The sequence below is a fragment of the Oratosquilla oratoria genome, chromosome 4, assembly GCF_046742065.1.
Source record: "Oratosquilla oratoria isolate Oo_2021 chromosome 4, ASM4674206v1, whole genome shotgun sequence".
NCBI lineage: Eukaryota > Metazoa > Arthropoda > Malacostraca > Stomatopoda > Squillidae > Oratosquilla > Oratosquilla oratoria.
Window position 1 is genome coordinate 44966809 of NC_134780.1, and position 17337 is coordinate 44984145.

A 17337-nucleotide genomic window follows, 5' to 3' on the forward strand; every position below is an offset into this window, starting at 1 on the left:
TTACTAAAACTCCTCCATTTTGCTGTCAGAATTAAGAAATAAAAAACAATACATTATTATCACACGATCAGTATTACGATACCTGCTGAGCTCCGCTACAGCTGTGCCAGGAACGATGCCCCTTTATTACACTGCCCACGCTAGACCGGTAAATTTTCACCGAGTGCAACGAACAAGACGGTGAAGCCAAGCTTGGGAACTCATCCCGCCAAGAATGAAGGCCTGCTTAGGGGATGTCACGACTGAAAGCGTCTATCGTTTGTCATTTCAACCAATATGTTTCCTTTTTCTTTGACAAAAATGGCTGTATCATAGTTATTCAGGTTTAAATACAATCATAAGAGAGAAAAAAAAAGTCAGGGAGAGGAGCCGCGAGCTCTTTTACGCGCAGTTCAAAGCCGCATCTGATAAAAGAAAACTTAATCTAAATCAATACGACAAAACAAAAAGAAAGAAGATCGCTCTGAAAGCAATAGCTGGCACAGATAGCCAAATACGAACTGTGGCATCTTCAACAAATTTATGCTCGTACATTTGAAAACTCCGTATCCCATGACATCATTTGAGATATTTCCCTTTTTCTCTGCTCCGTTACGCATCACAAATACGTCGCCATTGTCTGGGTAAACCGTAAGGGAGCGGAACTAGGCAGTGCGTCATTCTAGCCTGCTGCTACTATTAGAATGAAACGTCGACGTATTATGTAACCGTTTCCTTATTTGTCACCAAACTCGCCAAGTTTCACTTTTGCTATACTCTGAACGACTTAACCATTCCCATACTCCTATAATATAAGACACCAGTACTATCCCTATACGGCGCACCGACAATTTTGTCTTACAATATGGATTGCTTTTGCAAAAATAACGATAATAATAATTATAATAAAGATACTGCTACTACAAATGTTACTACTACCAATAATAATAATGATAATAATATGACAGTATATAAGAACGTTATTGTTGATATTTTTGTGATAATTATGATAATAGTAATGATAATATTTATGATGATAATAAGAATAAACATAAACTATATATATATATATATATATATATATATATATATATATATATATATATATATATATATATATATATTGACAGCTGTTGCCTATTTCAGCATGGCTAAACACCACGCCTTTCCAGCTTGGAAGACATTTAAGGTTACTGATTACCCAATCCATTTAAGTGACCCAAACTTGAAGGGGTGGATTTTTTTTTTTTTTCTAATCGTCTGGCGCTGGTTTGAATAAAATCCTGAAGACGGCGTCATTCCCAAATGTGCTGACGAGGTCTTCGGTTAGCCAAAGGTCACTGGGCCAGCAGAGAAAAAAAAAAATGTGGCATCATCATTTCGTTATATTTTTTTCCACAGAGGAACTGACGTTTCTCCCAGCCGATTAAAAACGTCTGTAGTCAGCCAGAATAAAAACTATAAAGACGAGAACCTTCTCTAATGTGTCGACAAAAACATTTCAGTCTGCAATGTTGCATGATACATCTTCAACCCTAGTCTTCCTTCGATATACGGCGACGTCCTTAAACAGTCTTCTAGCTGTCGCCAATCAATTTCATTCAGCGTCATTGTGACCACATCTCGACTAACGCCTTCGACATTGTCTGGTCGCTGGCAAACGATTTTATTCGGCTAATGAATGTCCATGTAGCTTACTCTTGGTCACCATCCATTAGTCTTACGCCTAAGAAGCTAACCGGTAGCCTCTGGGGTCGAACACGAGTCCTCGTGTGTGTTTCACTTCCACGGTCTACATGTTGGACTTATGATCGACAGCTATAACCTCCCGGATGAGAGTTCAGAGGTTATGTATGGCCCGATCTATGGACAATGCTCTCTCTCTCTCTCTCTCTCTCTCTCTCTCTCTCTCTCTCTCTCTCTCTCTCTCTCTGTGTGTGTGTGTGTGTGTGTGTGTGCGTGTGTGTAAAACTGAACGATATTATTCAGGTGTGGGACACGATTCGTAAAACAGTCTCCATTGAATGGGAACATTTTCATTTAGGGACTCGTCCCCCTTAGATGAATAAAATAATTCTATATTAGCCAGAAAAAGAGTAAATATGGTCGCCCAGCTGAACGTATTTTTACAATTCCTTAATCGGATTTTCTTCGATTTTGCCAATGTCGTCGTCGTCGACGTCCATCGTCGACATCAATGGCGCCATTTTTTTTTTTCTTTTCTTTTTTTTGTTATTCCACCAGATGCTACCATACCAATATTGAGAGAAAAATATATAAATCTACTACCCCATAAAAAATTATTGACGCATTAAGTGGTGAGGAGGCTTCTCTCAGCCGAATAAAATCGTGTGGTTAATGGTACAATGAATGTTCAAGACAATGCACTCTGGCGTTGTATCTCGGACTGGGTTCTCAGGTTCCAACGGCTCACGTAAGGTTTCTGTTCCACTGTCCTTTACTGTCGGGTCTTCCGAGAAAATGCTACTAAATATATATATATATATATATATATATATATATATATATATATATATATATATATATATATATATATATATATATATATGTATATATATGTATATATATATATATATATATATACATATATACATATATATATATATATGAATAAAGAAATTAGCAGATGAATAATTGAATAAATGAATTAGTAAATTAATAGATAAGTGAATAAACTAACAGATAATGAAATAAATACGAAAATCGGCGCTGCTATCCATGATATATCGTCAGTCTAAACATAAATGGCACATTCTATTGTTCACAACAGGACAAAGCGTAATTCCCCTTTTGTGTTCGCACTACTATAGTCAATGCCATACTGAACACGTGCCCCTATCCTGTTGAGAATCCAAAAAGCTAAGTAAAGTCGACTACACTGTCGAGAACAGCGACTCTCATTCCTTTTATTTTTCATCATCCTTCCCACCTCACGCTTACTTACATGCTTGTCCGACTCAAAAAGGGAAATATCGAATTGCATTGGTAATTCCATCTGCAACATTTGTGTCTGTGATGAATTGTGAGATTGTAGGTTGCGTGGAATCGCAGTTTGTAGATCAATATTCAAACAATTTGAATGTAAAAATTTGGGCTCATGATCCCCCACCCCTCTCCCCTTGTGTGTGTGATTCACCATGGTCTTGAATCACGTGTCTGACTCGTGATCAGCCATTACCCTCCCGGAAGAAAGCTCAGAGCTCATATATGACCCATCTATGGTGTGTGTATGTGTGTCTGTGTGTGATTTACTATGATCTTGGATCACGTGTTGGACTCGTGATCGACAGCTATTTCCCTCCCGGAAAAGACCTCAGAGTTCATATAGGACCGATCTATGAGTAATGCTGTGGCCTTACACACACCCAACTCCCCACCCACAAGAGTTGGAGCAACGACTCGCAGCGCAGCGATACTGAAATTACTTCAACCCTGGTCGGGATTCGAACTCGGACCGCCGTAGTGGCGGCCGGGAACTCTACCACTGCGCCACTAGTCGCGCGCGCGCGCGCGCGTGTGTGTGTGTGTGTGTGCGTGCGAGCGTGTATTTACCTAGTTGTATCTTATAAGAAGGGGAGATATGCTCGTGGTGTCCCGTCTTTGTGTGTGTGTGTGTGTATGTAATATTAAAAAAACTCGGAACACCAAGTTTAGTCGAGAGTACTCATCACTATCCTATCCAAGAGTTGACACCTTCACGTGGTGGATAGGCTTGAGAATCTTGATGATTACAAAAGCTATGTCGATAGAGAGAAAATCTCTGCAGGGTCACCCATATCGAACAGGTTTTGTAAGAAAGATCAGACAAAGAGCAACTTGCATACACAGTCGCAGGACCCACTGCTAACTGGCACGTCCCTGATGGGGAACAGGGAAATTCCCCATAGAATATAATAAGGTGACACCAAAGAAATATCTCACCAGAAACAAGTTGGCAGGGAGGTGAGATTACTGCCAAAAAAGCCCTTCATAGCCCTTCATGAAAAGTACAAACAAAACAAAACCGGGCGTTCCTGTTGGATCATCGTCTCCCAAAGGTCCAACCGCATTGCCTCGTGTGCTTACGGGCAGTGTGCCGCCGAATGTGAGTAAGCACTGTCCAAGCAGATCCAAGCCTTGGACATTAAACAGCATGAAGAAAATAAAGATCTATACTTACAACGTAAGAACCCTCTCAGAAGACCACAGGCTGGAGAGTCTAATGGAAGAACTAGACAACATCAAGTGGGACATCGTAGGACTGAGCGAAGTCCGAAGAACGGAGGAAAAGATGATACAATTACAAGATGGTCACCACCTGTTCTACTATAGAGTTAAGTACAAAGAAAGATCAAGTGGAGTAGGATTCTTGACCAACCGAGAAGTTGCTGGTAACGTAGTCAAGTTCAGCAGTTTATCAGGCAAGGTAGCTTGAATTGTGATTAGGCTATGTGAAAGGTACACTCTAAAATAGTTCAGGTTTATGCACCAACTTCACAGAGTGCAGACGATGAAATTGAATCCTTCTATGATGATTTAAGTCAGATAATGGACCAAGAAAAAAGTAAGTACACGTTGGTAATAGGCGACTTCAATGCTAAAGTTGGAATGAAGATGGGAGACGAGTCGTGCATTGGGAAGTTTGGAGTAGGCGAAAGAAATGGCAGAGGCGAGATGTTAGTCAATTTTGCAGAGAACTACAACATGAGGATAATGAACACTTTCTTCCAAAAGCGTGTAGGTCGTAAATGGACCTGGAGAAGTCCAAATGGAACAACAAAGAACGAAGTAGACTTCATATTAGGAGATGAGAGCAGGAGCGTTAGCAATGTTACGGTCATAAATAAAGTCAACATAGGTAGTGACCATAGAATGGTAGGTTGCACAGCTAAATTAAATTCCAGAGCCGAGAGAAATAAACTAGTTTTAAAAAAGAAAATCCGCCTAGCAAAGGTTAAAGATAAGAAGGAATTTCAGTTAGAAATTAAAAATAGATTCGAAGCTCTTAGAACTAACGAGGACACAGTCGAGGATATGAATTTGAATTTAGTGGATATCATTAGGGAATCGTCAAAGGAAGTAGGAGCTATAAAAAGTATTAGAGAAAACAAATATTCCAAAGCTACAAATGACCTAATTAAAAGAAGGAGGACTATGCAGATTAAAAGCAGGAGAGACGAAATAGAAAGAGTAGAAGTAAATAAGCTTATCAACAAAAGGCAGAGATCAGAGAAAAGAAAGAAAAAATGGATGAAATAGAGGAAACTATTCGGAAAGGAAAAAAGTATTAAAGGGACTGAGCGCAGACATGCTGTAGAAAAACAGCAAATGATATGTTTGAAAGATAGAAATGGAGAAATCATTAACTGCAGAGGCATACATACATATACCAAAGACTTTTTCCCCCTTACACGGGGGGGGGGGGGTTAGCCAAAAAGAAAAAGACATAGAAACCACTCCCACCCATTCCATTCCCCACATATCCCACTCCTCTCCGCCCTCCTCCCCCCCCCCTCTTATCTTGGCACCTCCTGGATGACAGGTCATCCCTGCATCCTGTCCACTGACCTGGGTCACAAGCAGTGTCGTAAGACACAGCACATCCACAGCAAGGCCGCTTCATAAATTCGGCGACCCCCCCCTTCATGCAAAAAAGGAGAAGCCGATGAGAAATCCCTTCGGGCTGCGTCAATTTTTTTCTCACACGCACTTCCGCACCCCGCATTCCCTACCCACTCCACCTGCATCACATCGTCATCCATACACAACCCTTCTCCATTCACCCCTATCTTCTGTCCTCTCCCGTCCTTCCTCAACAGACATTCCTCTTTTTTGTAATGCCCCTTTCACCCCATCCATCCATCTCATCCTAGGACGCCCCCTCATGTTCACTTCTTTCACCTCTGCCTTCCACACCTCTTTTACTAATCTTTCTTCACTCATTCTTTCCATGTGTCCAAACCATCCTAATACTCTTTCATCAACCCTATCTCCCAGATCCCTTTCCACCCCTGTTCTCCTCCTCACCTCCTCATTTCTCACTCTATCTAGCCTAGTAACCCCTATCATACTTCTCAGACATTTCATCTCAAACACATTCAAACTCCTTATCTCTTCCTCTTTTATGTTCCATGTTTCAGCCCCGTACAGTGCTGTTGGCACAATCACTCCTTCATATAACCTCCTCTTAGCATACATTCCTAGATGTCTATCTCTCATTACACTTTTTAATCCACCAAGGCATTTACTCGCTTCTCTCAATCTACATTCTACCTCCAACCCTGCTCCTCCCTATCTTGTCACATTCGCACCCAAGTATCTAAAACTATCCACTTCCTCCAGTCTCTCACCCTTTATGCTCACTTCCAGCCTGCTGTCATTCTCTCCCCTTATACATCTCATCACCTTACTTTTGCCCACATTTATCTTCAGCTTCCTTCTTTCACTCACCTTCTCAAACTCTGTCACGAACTTCCTCAATCCCTCCTCTGATCCTGCTACAAGCGCAGTGTCGTCAGCAAACAACAACTGGCTTATTTCCCACTTTTCTCCATTTTCTTTAACCATCTCCAACCCCTGACCCACTACCCTTGCATTCACCTCTCGCACCACCACATCTATGTATAGATTGAATAGCCAGGGCGACCTAACACATCCCATTCACTCTCTCCATTTCCTAATCCTAACACAAGCTCTACTACTCTCGTAAAAACTCTTGACTGCTCTTAACAGCTTTTCTCCTATCTCATATATCTGCAGTACCTTCCACAGTGCCTTCCTGTCTACCCTGTCGTAAGCCTTTTCCAGGTCCATAAAAGCCCATAAAACATCCTTACTTTTTTCTATAGCTTTCTCACATATCTGTCTTACCACAAAAATCTGATCTACACAACCCCTACCTGTCCTAAAACTACTGTTCCTCACCAATTACTCCCTCTGTTCCTCTCCTAATCCTATCAATCAAGACCCTCCCATAAGCCTTCCCAACTACACTCAACAAGCTGATCCCTCTGAAACTACTACACTCACACTTGTCCCCTTTTCCCTTGTAAAGAGGAACTATACAGGCACTCCTCCAGTCCTCCGGCACTCTACCCTCTCTTAAACAAACATTAGATAACCTCACCACCCAGTCCACCATAACTGTACCTCCTTTCTTCAGACATTCTGCATGGCATCCATCCAACCCAGGTGCCTTACCTGTTCTCACATCTTAACAACTGCTTTCACTTCATCTTTCCCTATTTCTCCTCCATTTTCCTCACTCATCACTCTCATTTTTTTCGCGCTTCCCACTGCAACTACCTTTCCCTCCCTATCCTTCACATTTAGCAACTCCCTAAAATACTCTGCCCACCTTCCTCTCACTGCCTTCTCTTCCATTATCATCTCTCCATCTGCACCTTTTACCTTTTCTTCTCTACTTGATTCGCCTCCTCTTCCTCTTTTAATTTCTTTTCAAAACATCTTTTTATTACTTTAAAAAAATTCTGCCATACTCTTACCCCATTTCACATCTGCACTCCCCTTTGCTTCCTTTATCTTATGCTTAACTTCCTTTCTCTTTACTTTGTACCTCTCATACGATTCCCTCGTCCTATTTTGTAGCCCATCTATAACTGCCCGCTTCATCTCTTCTACACCCTTCTTTGCTTCCTCATCCCACCACTCACTACCCTTCCTTCTATTTAGCAACTCCCTAAAATACTCTGCCCACCTTCCTCTCACTGCCTTCTCTTCCGTTGTCATCTCTCCATCTGCACCTTTTACCTTTTCTTCTCTACTTGATTCGCCTCCTCTTCCTCTTTTAATTTCTTTCCAAAACATCTTTTTATTACCTTCAAAATTTTCTGCCATACTCTTACCCCATTTCACATCTGCTCTCCTCTTTATTTCCTTTATCTTATTCTTAATTTCCCTTCTCTTTACTTTGTACCTCTCATACGATTCCCTCATCCTAATTTGTAGCCAATCTATAAATGCCTGCTTCTTTTCTACATCCTTCTTTGCTTCCTCATCCCACCACTCACAGAATGGTAAAAAGAGTAGAAGAATTTTACCAAGAGCTTTACTCATCGAAGACTGTACTTTAGTCAGTAAATTCATCTGTAGATGTTAGTAGTGTACCAGAGATTACGAAGGAAGAAGTAGAATTTGCTCTAAAATATGAAACGACGAAAAGCACCTGGGGTAGATGCTATATCGATAGATCTGTTGAAAGACGCAGGGAAAGAAGTTCATATTAAGTTAGCTCAGTTGTACACCCAGTGCTTACGCCAAGAAAGCGTTCCTGAATCGTGGTGCAATGCTATAGTGATTTTGCTTAATAAAAAAGGAGACCAGAAGGACCTTAGTAACTATAGACCGATTAGCTTACAATCAAATGTATATAAAGTATTCTCCAAGATCCTTACAAATAGACTGAGTCAAGTTTTAGATGGAAACCAACCGAGAGGACAAGCAGGTTTTAGGAGCAGATACTCGATCCTAGACCATTTGCAGGCCATTAACCAACTAATCGAGAAAACAACAGAGGTTGGCGCGGTCGTGTGAATCATGGAATGCTATGAAGGCCTTTGTTCAGCAGTGGACTCAGGATAGCTGATTTGATTTGTTTTTTATATATATATATATATATATATATATATATATATGTATATATATATATATATATATATATATATATATATATATATATATAGATATAGATATATATATATAGTTATATGACATGATAAAAACAACAAATATTATAAAGTGAAACAGAATAGAATTAGATAAAATACAATTAGATTGTATGAAATTAAACGAAAAGGTAAAAATAAAACCACACCAAGTGACATAAACAAACACACGAAAGGATTTGTCAACACGTAAACAAATGGAGCCATCAATGTCGTCCAAATTTGTAAGCTTCAACCATGCAAGCAACAACTTTGCCGTGTCCAGACGGTGCCTTTCGATGTTACAATGCCTCATCACATACATCGTCACATTTTTGTCGTTTCAAAGTATTTTACGAATAACAAATCTCATTAGCCTCTCTACAGGCGAACTACTGTAATAACAGCTTCTCTCCGTTAATGTCTTTCCCTACCGAGATGCATTTTACCCTTTATAACGACTGTGAAGGGATCTTTCAATCAATATTGCGACAAACGCTCACAAGACAAATGCTCATACGATATATGCTCACAAGACGTGCTCACACAACATATGTTCAAAAGACAACTGCTCACAGGAACATATGCCCACAAGACAAATGCTCACACGAATACATGCTCAAAAGACAAATGTTCACAGGAACATATGTTCACAAGACAAATGCTCACATGACATATGCTCCAAAGACAAATGCTCATAGGAACATATGCTCACAAGACAAATGCTCACATGACATATGCTCAAAAGACAAAAGCTCACAGCAACATCCTCAAAAGACAAATCCACACACGGCATAAGCTCACAAGACAAATGATCATTTGTCTTGTGAGCAACAGAAGTTACATTTATGTTTATCGTTTGAGATAGACAATATTTCATTACAAAATGCTTACTTCAGCTGAATGAATTAGCCAAAACATTTCTCTAGCGCCTAGCGTGAGATCAAAACAAATAGAAAAGGAGAAATCGTAGTTCTATGACCAGATGAATGCAGCCCTGCTAGAATTAAGAAGATAAACTAAAACAACTTGATCTTTCTACCTAAGAAAGAAAAAAAATAGGAAAGTTTGGCTGGAAAATGGTTGACAATGTTTAGGTTGGCTATCCCAACTGAGACATTTTAAAGACGGTAGACGTTAAGTTACAGAAACACAGGTTACAGGTTACAGAAACCTTAATGAAATACAAATTTAATAAAAAAAAATCAATTAATCCAATTGGTACATTTAGAAACGTTATTGCGGTGAACGCTGGGCGATCTGATTTATCGTAGAGTCGTCTGTAGTCTAAAAGAATTACCAGTATCCCAACGGTTTTTTTTTTTTTTTACGTCTGACGATTTTATTCACCATAATGGGCCTCTATGGCCACTAACGGTATTAGTATGGTTACAGTTGCTGACCAGTAAGATTATGTAATCACACGTATAAAAAGTAATTTTAATCTATATGTACGTAGAAACATTTTCGTCGCGTATATACCTAGTCAGTACAATTCATGAAGTCAACTTCCTGCAGACGTAGCTTTAGGGATTAATTTGATAAAAACAATTATTTAAAAAAAATAAACGAATAAATCAATCAATAAACAAATAAATGCATAAGTAAGTAAATTAGTAAACAAGAATGCAATAATAAATTACAACAAATAGACATGTAAGTAAATAACTATACTTGATAACACTCTCATGCCAAACAGCCAGTTGTTTGTTTACTTGTTGATCTACCTGTTTTACATGTTTGGTTATTTCCCTTTTTCCGATTTGTTCTTATCTGCATTTCTTTCTCATTAAGGACCGAATATTCTTCTTTTGGCATACTGGGTAGAAATGATTTCTGCATACGTAACCATAAAACTAAGATAAGAAAGTCACAACGGCAACACGGGCTGATAAGATTGAGTAAGGTGTGGATCCTCCACAAGATTGATTGTTGACGATGCTGTTCCCCTTAAAAATGAATAAATACCTAAAGAAACAAATAGACAGACAGATGTATCAATATATAGACTGATAAATAAATAAAATAAATAAACAAATAAATAGTTAAATGAGTAAACAAATGAAATGAGAAATAAATAAATTGATATATAAAGAAACAAACAAGCAAATAGATAAATATATTTATCTAAAAAATACGATAATCGAAAAGTGATTTTAAAAAGGAAATACAGAATAGGATAGGTCTACGAATATGTGCAAAAAGCATTTGCTTGGCAACAGTGAAGTTAGGTATCTGTTACCTGTCAGCATGACTATGGCCAATTCACATGAAAACGATTTTGTACTGGCCAATATTAGGTGACTATTCAGTTTGGGGGGAAACTCCGGATTCGAAGGCCTGAGCAAGTCTTGCACTGAGGTCTGAACAAAAATAGACCTTTATTTCCAAAACATTAAACTTGAATATCCTGAATGGCTATTATGTGCACTAAGATAGAAAGCGAAGTTAATAAATGACAAAAGTAAAAACGGAAATAAAGTTGTTGAGAGAAAAACACTGACACAAGTCCAATCATTGACACGTTCCCTTTGAAAGTGGGCATAAGGACAGCAAGAACGGCAGGTCACAAGATCAGTCAGATCACTAAACATACTAATGCGACGAATGAAAACAGTGTCGTATATAAAATTCCGTGTAAAAGTTGCCCATCAGTCTACTATGGAGAATCTGGTCGAGGACTTAGAAAAAGGTTAATTGAACATAAAAATTATGTAAAAGCACAACGGACAACTAATTCTGCTAGGCACAATGAATAATGTGGTTGTTCTATAAAGGATATACAAAAAAGTTGAGAGAAAAAAATGACAGAGAAGGTTTCGTATGTATATATTTTGTCCGATTGTGACCAAATGTTGTAAGCTTTGATAAAGACAATGTGAGGTCGAAACGTCAGCAATAAATTCTACTATTTCCTCGTCTCTCTTCAGCATCATTCAAAAACCTGTCAGCATTTTTATTCATATATATATATATATATATATATATATATATATATATATATATATATATATATATATATATATATATATATATATATATATAGTCATGGTGGGAGGTTTGATAGGAGCTTATTTTACTTATCACCTAAAACTGGCCCATGATTTTCATAACCTTGTGTGTATATATATGTGTCTTTCGTTACTGAATATTTATTATCTTTCCATACAGAATATTTCTCTTATAATAAAAGTGATACATAAAATGTAGCATTCAATGTCCACGACTCACCCCCGTGTAGCAAGGCAGGGAGCACTCCTAGTCCAGGAAAAAGGAATCAATAAAAGGGGCAGGAACATTTGTCATCGGCTTTCCGAAGAAGAAAAAGAAGAGGAAAAGAAGGCGAAAAAAGGGAGGAGAAGAGGAAGGAAAAGAAGGTTCAGAAAAAAGAAGAACAAGAAGAAAAAGAAGAGGAATAAGAGAAAAATAAGATAAAGAAGGAAAAGAAGAAGAAGAGGAACGATAATAAGAAGAGGAACGAGAATAAGATGAAGAGGGGATGTGAGAGAATTACCTCACCATCCAGGTGTTTTGCGGGGAAACGCGGGAACCTACGTGAATACAAAGGTTCCCGCACATCCCTGATGGCCAACAGGAAAATTCCTCATTACAAAGGACTACAAAGGAGGCTCATGCCGACAGGAGACCAATTGGTCCATAACTAGGTCGGATGCGAAGAGAATATAATAATGATAGATAAATAAAGAATATAATGTAAATAATGACAAATAAAATAAGTAAATAGGTAAAGTTAAATAATAGACAAACAGGTAAATAGTAAATAATGATAAATTGACAGATAAATAATAATCAATGATAATCAAGCAAATAATAATAGACAAATGACAAACAAGTATACAAATAACATAAAATAAATGCTAGGCAGTACAGCATCTTGCTTAGGTGTTTATCTAAACGAATCTTAAAGCTTCGAACTGAACTACATTGCACTGCCTCTGCAGGAAGTTTATTCCATTCATTAACTACACGGTTGGCGAAGTTGTTTCTACCCACTTCAAAATTAAATCTATTACCTGACAGTTGGAGACCATTATTTCTCAGATATATGGGATACAATGGCGGATTCAGGATCAAAATTTGGGGGATGCTCATCTGAATTTTGTAAATATAGATGACGCTTTTAAACAGATGTACTCTGTAGCATGAATACGATTATTCTGAATATAAATTGAAGTATATGTTCTCACATTAGTTTTTTCAGAGTATTTGGCAAAAGTTGTTAACCTTACATTTTAAAGATTCACCCACAATGATGTGTTGAGTATCTTTCTGCTATCGTAATACTGCTTTTTGCCACATACGTACACGAGGCATAATTCTTGACCTCTGCAATGAAGTAATGAAAGAACAAATTTGGGGGGAGGGTCTTCAGCCCCCTCAGCATCCCCCTGGATCCGCCACTGATGAGGTACTGTCATAATGACCATTTGGTACCTTATAGATATATATGGTTCCACCAAGCATACTGAATAAGGTAATACCAAAGAAATATCTCATCAGAAACCAGTTGGCAGGTAGGTGAGATTACTGCCAAAATTCCTTCATAGTAAACATGAACTGCACGACCAAAACAAAACCGGGCGTTCCTACTGGATCATCGTCTCTTAAAAGTCCAACCGCATTGCCTTGTGTGCCACTGTCCATTAAATAGGATGAAGAAAATGAAGATCTATACTTGCAACGAAAGAACTCTCTCAGACGACCACAGGCTGGAGAGTTTGATGGAAGAACTAGACAACATCAAGTGGGACATTGTGGGGCTGAGCAAAGTCCGAAGAGCGGAAGAAAAACTGATACAGTTACAAAAAACTCACCACCTGTTCTACTATAGAGGTAAGGAAAAAGAAAGATCTAGTGATGTAGGATTCTTGATAAACCGAAAGGTTGCTTGTAACGTAGTCAAGTTCAGTAGTTTATCAGACAGGGTAACTTGGATTGTGATTAAGCTGAGTAAAAGGTACACTAAAAATAGTTCCGGTTTATGTACCAACTTCACAGAATTCAGGCGATGAAATTGGGTCCTTCTATGATGATTTGAGTCAGGTAATGGATCAAGAAAAAAGTAAATACACGTTGGTAATGGGCGACATTAATGCTAAAGTGGGGAAGAAGATGGGAGATGAGTCGTGCATTGGGAGGTTTGGATTAGGTGAGAGAAATGACAAGCGAGAAGTTAGTTAATTTCGCAGAGAACTACAACATGAGAATAACGAACACTTCCAAAAGCGTGTAGGTTGTAAATGGACCTGGAGAAGTCCAAATGGAACAATGAAGAATGAAGTAACCTTCCTGTTAGAAGAGGAGAGCAAGAGCTACGGTCATAAATAAAGTAAATATAGCTAGTGATCATAGAATGGTAGGTTGTACAGCCAGATTAAATTTCAGAGCCAAGAGAGATAAACTAGTTTAAAAAAAAAGTTTGCAAAGGTTAAGGATAACAAGAAAGAATTTCAGTTAGAAATTAAAAATATATTCGAAGTTCTAAGCAATAACGAAAACACCGTCGAAGGTATGAACTTGAATTTCGTGAATATCATTAAGGAATCGGCAGAGAAAGTACAAAGTACAAAAATCATTATAGAAAACAAATACCCCAAAGCTACAAATGACCAAATTAAAAGAAGGACTACGTAGATTGAAAACAGATGAGGCGAAATAGAGAGAGTAGAACTAAACAAGGTTATCAACAAAAGGCAAAGATTAGAGAAAAGAAAGAGAAACATGGATGAAATAGAGGGGATTATTCGGAAAGGTAAAAGTATTAAAGGGGCCGAGCGCAGACTCGAGAGTGGTTGATGTGATATATGAGAAAATTGGGATTTGGATTTGGAAAATATCTTCGACATGGTACCGCACAAAAATTAATGTGGAAGTAGAAAAACGTACGACTCAAAAAAAAAAAAAGGAATACAGTAAAGTGGATAAGATGTTCTCAGTAACAGGTGTAAGCAAACTGTAGTAAAAAATGAAATGTTGGATTGGAGAGAGATGACTAGTGAAGTACCACAACGCTCGGTTCTGGCACCACTAATCTTATTGTACATCAATGATATGATTGACGAAATAGGTATTTACGCAAACTCTTGAAGATGGTGTCAAGATTATATAAAGGTCGGAAGGTGAAGAGGGTTGTCGATTGTTACAAGAAGACCTAGAGGTTTATGAATGCAGCTAGAGTAGAAGATGAATTTCAGTACAAAGGAATATAGAATCTAGGAAATGAACCAAAGGAAAAAGAGGCCACTAAAAAGCTATAAAATGGGAGATGAATTTATCACGGAGGGAAATGAGAACAAGGACTTAATATTTTTTATAACAAATTATCTATTGCAGGAAAACTATGTAAGTAGAATAACGGAGACATAGGAGTGGGATTGCGTTTCGTTACATGGATGATAACATGGTGAAGAGAATAATTGAAACTCCGATTCACCCCTACCCCTAGACTGGGACATGTAGCAGTGGTATCTTCACCGCACCAAAAGAAAGAAAATAATAAAGAGAATATAAAGACCAGCGACCAAAATTATCTAAATCTGGTTGCTGAGAAATATATGAAAAAAAATGGGACTTATCATACTGGAAGAGCGAAGACTGAAGGCAATAAAACTATCATATTTAGATAAAGAACTGATAAAACTGACGGAATAGATCTGCTGGTTTACGATAAATGGATGCGTCACTTTGTGGAATAAGTTAGTATATACAATCCAGGCCAACAACATCAATGAATCTACGAGTAGAGCAAAATTTTATCAATGGAGATATATAGACTAGGTCCGTATTGGCACAGCCCCAACCTCGTAGACTACAGGTAGGTAAATAAAAATGAATGGATGCACACGCAAACATACACTCACACACACTAACATACATTTATATCTGAATGTGCAGAAATTCTGTCAACCCTTTTACTTGCTAGGGAGTGCTACGACGATGAAAAGGATGACCTGGCGAAAGGAAAACTAAAAGAATAAGTGCCACCTAGTACAGATGGATTTTTATCCTTTCACTATCGAATAGGTGCCTCGGAGATGAATTAAACTGTCTGGCGGCAGATTGAGTAGAAGAAAGAGCTCCACCCACTACGAAAGGGGTTCGGCTTACGAAATCGCCATGGGCGGATAAGGACGTTGGTATAGTGTCCTTAAGAGTGAGGCATTGTGTCCGGTCAAAATAACCCATTTCACATATTTCCAGCAATCGCGCTACAGTATACTTAAAAAAAAAAAAAAAAAAAAAAGAGAGAGAGAAAGAGAGGGAGGAGGGCAGGGGAGTCAGGAGGAGGAGGAGCAAGAGGGGGGGGGGGCAGTGACTCTTGGGATAAGGTATCTCGGCGTCGCGTCGTCGAGCACAATCTCGAAGTAAGATAGAACGATTTCGACAACCGTGACGTCAGAGAACCGACCAAACTTAATTCCCAGTGAGGCAGTCGCACGAAACACAGGTCTTTGTCTTCGTCTGTGTTTTTCTTTTTTCATTTTATTTTATTTTATGTTATTTTTTCTTTTACAATTAAGGTTTATGATAATTCAATTAGCCATTCAATTTATCCTCTTACAGAGCTGTTTACCGTTTGATATATTGTCATACCAACGATATCCCGTGATTCTCCGAAGACACTTGGTACCAAAGCCATCAAGACGCCTCATCAAGTTAGCATTCAATGTCCATTGGTCATTTCATACTGATTTCCCAACTGGTTCTAACAATGTCTATACTACATACTAACATTGAATAAATAAGAAAACAAATAAGCAAATGAATATATGTATATATATATATATATATATATATATATATATATATATATATATATATATATATATATAGAGAGAGAGAGAGAGAGAGAGAGAGAGAGAGAGAGGGGGGGAGGGAGAGAGAGAGAGAAATAAAATAAATAGACAAACAAAGAAATATATGGAGAAATAAATTAAATAAAACTAAATCAAATTTGAAGCCCTCAGTACACACTGCACGAGAAGTACACTTCAGTCGGGGCACAGTACCACGATCTTATTGGTAAACTAAAGAGCTGGTAAGCTGCAGTCAGTTACAACAACAGCTCATTGACATTACGTGCAACTGATTTTTATTTTGATTATTATCACCATTATTATTTTCATTATCATTGTTATTATTATTATTATTACTATTATTATCATTATTATTATTATCATTATTATTATTATTACTATTATTATTATTATTATTATTATTATTATTATTATTATTATTATTATTATTATTATTATTATTATTATTATTATTATTATTATTATTATTATTATTATGTTATTATTATTATTATTATTATCATTATTATTATTTTTATTATTATTATTATTATTATTATTATTATTATTATTATTATTATTATTATTATTATTATTATTATTATTATTATTATTATTATTATTATTATTATTACTATTATTATTATTACTATTATTGTTGTTATTATTATTATTATTACTATTATTATTATTATTACTATTATTATTATTATTATTATTATTATTATTATTATTATTATTATTATTATTATTATTATTATTATTATTATTATCATTATTATTATTATTATTATTATTATTATTATTATTATTATTATTATTATTATTATTATTATTATTATTATTATTATTATTATTATTATTGTTATTGCTATTAT